General features: G+C 38.8%; 1 non-coding gene across 1 annotated transcript; it reads right to left on the minus strand.

Annotated features, from left to right (window-relative positions):
• Positions 1-3,625: 3,625 nt before the first annotated feature.
• Positions 3,626-3,732, minus strand: LOC141681151 (small nucleolar RNA R71). The gene has a single exon (XR_012558594.1). It is a non-coding gene; the product is annotated as a small nucleolar RNA R71 (small nucleolar RNA).
• Positions 3,733-4,067: the final 335 nt, after the last annotated feature.

Here is a 4,067-nt window from a genome sequence, read left to right on the forward strand (position 1 = left end):
ATAGTGCCCCCTCTGGTTGCATCTGTAGCAGACCACATTCAGCTTGCTGAAAACCCCTCCATGCTTCTTTCCACACACTTGGTAGTCTGGTAAAACAGGCCTCTGCTGGGTTGGCTGATTCCCAGTGGTTGGATGGTTACCTTGTCCTCCGTTGCCTGCATTCTGCCTATTAAAATTCCTTTCGGGCTGAAACTTGCCTTTCCTCTGATTGAAATTTGGAAACTTCCATGTCTGGGACTGTCCTTCATTCCCTTCAAACTTTCTTTTCTTACTTTCCTTCTCCTTCTGAGACATTTCACTTTCTGTCTCCACAATCATAGCTTTCTGCACAACTCCTGCATACGTATCCAATTCAAATATAGCAACCTTCGCACAGATCCATGGTTTAAGACCTTGTTGAAACCTCTTAGCTTTCTTCCTATCAGTGTCCACATATGATGTACAAACCTAGACAATTCTTGAAACTTACTTTCATAATCCGTCACTGACATATTCCCCTGCTTGAGCTCCAAAAATTTCAATTCCATTTGATCCTGAATAAACTGAGAGAAATACTTCTCTAAAAACAACTCTTTGAATCTATCTCATGCAACATCATCTGTCCTTCCAATGTCTGAACAGTTTCCCACCAGTAGTTGGCTTCATCCTTCAGATAGTAACTCGCAAACTCAGTCTTCTGCTCCTCTCTCACCTTGGCTAAGGTAAATTCCTTCTCAATTTCTTTCAACCAGACTCTTGCCTCAATAGGATCTACAGAACCTCTAAACTCTGGTGGATTCACCGCCTGAAAAGTCTTAAAGGTTACCTGAGGATTAGTCTGCCTCTGTTGTTGTTGAGTCAAGTGGACTATTTTTTAAGCCAAGATCTGAAGAATCTGGGCTACAGTTGGGTCTATGGGACCTAGATTGACATTCTGGTTATTACTGTCTTGGGTGTTGTTGTTATTGTTGTTGGTTTCTTCATTTTGGTTGGTAGAACGGTTGTTTCTTCTGGGAGGCATTTTCTATAAAGAATCAAATAATTTATTTATCCTTTAAATTAAATCCCTTTTATGAAAAGTTTTTGTAACCAGAAATATCTCTTTTTAAAAACATTTTCAATCGTTGAACTAAGTAAATTGCATGCTTCTTTACAGAATGTAAACAGTTAGGGGAAACAAGTACATGTTATCACCAGAGTTTATAAAACAGGTATAGTAAAGTAAATAACAATGCTAGAAAAGGAAAGGTATTGATATATATGTCAAAGTTTGGTTGTACAAGCACAAAACGTTTTATTAAAGGAAAAGGTACAACAGGCTTATCCCTTATTCAGCAAGTCTAGTTTATATATATGCCCATCAAAAGTCTGCTAGCACACACTACATACTATTATTCATATATCTATTGTCACATCATTCCCGTCATTTAGCTTCAAGGAAACTCTGGTCCACCAAGCCTCTTCAAATCCTCTAATACCTCTCTGGCCCATCTTATAAGAGCATCTGGGGATGCATACTTACAAGTAGCTCCATAAAGTTGTTGAGTGGCATTTATAACACTTTATAATGCTATAATAAGCTTTGAATTGATGCCTTTGTACTCAAGTTGTTAAGTGTTTTAATGTCTTTTCGAGTGTTTTTGCATTTCAGGCATTATCTCGGTAATCAGGTGCATTAGCATTATTTTGGTGCTAATTTGGTGTCAAGGTGGTATTGGAATAAAAGCTCATTGAAAGCCGGCTCGAAGCTGCAATAAAAATAAAGAAGTCAGTCTTGGCAGAAGCCCAGCGCGCCCGCGCTGATCAAGCGCACGACCGCACCGAAGTACAGAATGTCAGCGCGCCCACGCTGATCAAGCGCGTGGCCGCACCGTGTCAGGATGCAGAATTCTGATTCTATTCTAATTCGAATTAGGAAACTTCTATGCTGCATGGGGCTGCTATATAAACAACTCTAGGCCGTTTTTAATAAGTAATCAAGCCAGAGACATATCAAGGAGAGTGTAAGAAGACCGATTTAGCACGATTCAACGAAGATGAAGAGGATCTTGTTTTTACTTGTGAACCTTTTTTTTAAGTTGTATTTGGATGCTAGTTTTCTTATTTGTGAACCTTAACCTTGTTTTGTACTTGGTTTTATTTTTCGTTATAAAGACTACGTTTATATACCATGCTTTCATCGGAACCCACATTGATGATGAGTCTGATTATGGGCTAATCGTTATCTTGGGGTTCTAGCGGATTTATTTATGGATTTCTTTAGTTGAATTGTTTGTTGCCTTAGTATGTGGTGATTGTATGATATCCTAGTATTGGTTGTGCATATTCGTCTTTTGAGCTTCGTGAACTTATAAGATAGTGTGTTAATTCTTAATGAAGTGAAAGTGAATTTAAGGATTTAGAACTTGTCATGCTAGCATAGGTTCATGTATTCGATATGCATGATTCGTAGGTAATTTTAACCATCTTACTTTCCCTGTGTAATCAAGATAGATAAGTTGTGCTTAAACCATTATGTTGTCAAATTCTATAGACATATAGGGTCTCAATATAATTGGTGTCTATTCAGCTTCTATCTCTTTTGTGGATGTCTGGTAGTATGGTACTCGTGCAATGAAAGGTTGTGTTTATCAGTTTCGTGTTATCTGATTAGTGTCATCACCATTGATGCTAAGGTTAAGAATAATAAGGCTATTGAATGAAGTATATAATGAAGTTAGAATCCCATGTTTATCATATATATATTAATTTAATCAATCTTATTTCCGTAGTTATAATCATTAGTTAATTCTTAGTTATAAACAACCTCAATTTGTCATCGTCTTAGCATTCAATAATAACCATACATTGTTGCTTAAGTGCATGAATTAATTAGTTAACCAATACAGTCTCTGTGGGAATGAACTAGAAAAGATTCTATACTACTTGTGAACTCGTATACTTGCGTGTATTATTAGAGCGTGTTTAGCGACTAACAAGTATTTGGCACCGCTACCGGGGACTGCAGTGCTAATTGATAGTTTATGTGTTTTCCATCAATGGTCGTTAAAGTTCATTGACTCAGACATTGTTACTCATCTGTTTCCTTATCTTATTTCAGGTACTTTAGCGAGGGTATACGCATACGCGTTCGCGTACTTGTAAGAGAACACTAGATAAAGCCGAGGAAGAATTTGTGGTAGTTCTTAAGGAAGTTTTTGAGGAAGAAAAGAAGGTAGAGAAAGAAGAGAAAGTCGAAGAACCAGTTATAGTAGCGATGGGAGATCATGCAGAAAATTCGAAGGCTTTGATGGACTATTCTCAGCCTAAGATTAATGACATTCAGTCAAGCATCATCAGACCGACCATCAGGGCTAACACTTTTGAGATCAAGTCAAACACGATTCAGATGATACAGAACTTAGTTCAGTTTGGGGGTTCTCCTACTGAAGACCCCAACATGCACGTCAGTGATTTCATCGAGATCTGTGACACTTTCAAATTCAATGATGTGACTCAAGACGCTATCAAGCTACGCCTTTTCCCATTCTCTCTAAGGGACAAGGCTAAGTGCTGGTTACACTCTCTACCAGCAGGATCTATCACCACTTGGGAGGATCTCGCACAAAAGTTTCTCACTAAATTCTTCCCAATGGCTAAGACTGCAGCAATCAGGAATGCTCTGACCCAGTTTGCTCAGCAAACTGGGGAATCTCTGTGTGAGGCTTGGAATCGATATAAGGAGATGCTAAGGAAGTGCCCACAGCATGGCATGCCTGATTGGATGATTATTAATTGTTTCTACAATGGATTGGGTGCTACTTTTAGATCCATGCTTGATGCAGCATCAGGAGGAGCCTTGTGGCTAAGAGCTACGTTGAAGCTTATGAACTTAATGAACTAATGGCTGCTAATGAGTACCAGAATCCTTCCCAGAGACTGACTCAGGGGAAAGTCGCAGGAATTCTGGAGTTGGATGCAGCAACTGTTATCGCTGCCCAACTTAAGTCTTTGACGATGAAGGTGGACACTTTGGCTAATTATGGAGTTAATCAAATCACCAGTGTCTGTGAACTTTGTGTTGATGCCCATGATACTGATCAGTGCAT

Source organism: Apium graveolens, chromosome 8 (genome assembly GCF_009905375.1).
Source record: "Apium graveolens cultivar Ventura chromosome 8, ASM990537v1, whole genome shotgun sequence".
Taxonomy (NCBI): domain Eukaryota; kingdom Viridiplantae; phylum Streptophyta; class Magnoliopsida; order Apiales; family Apiaceae; genus Apium; species Apium graveolens.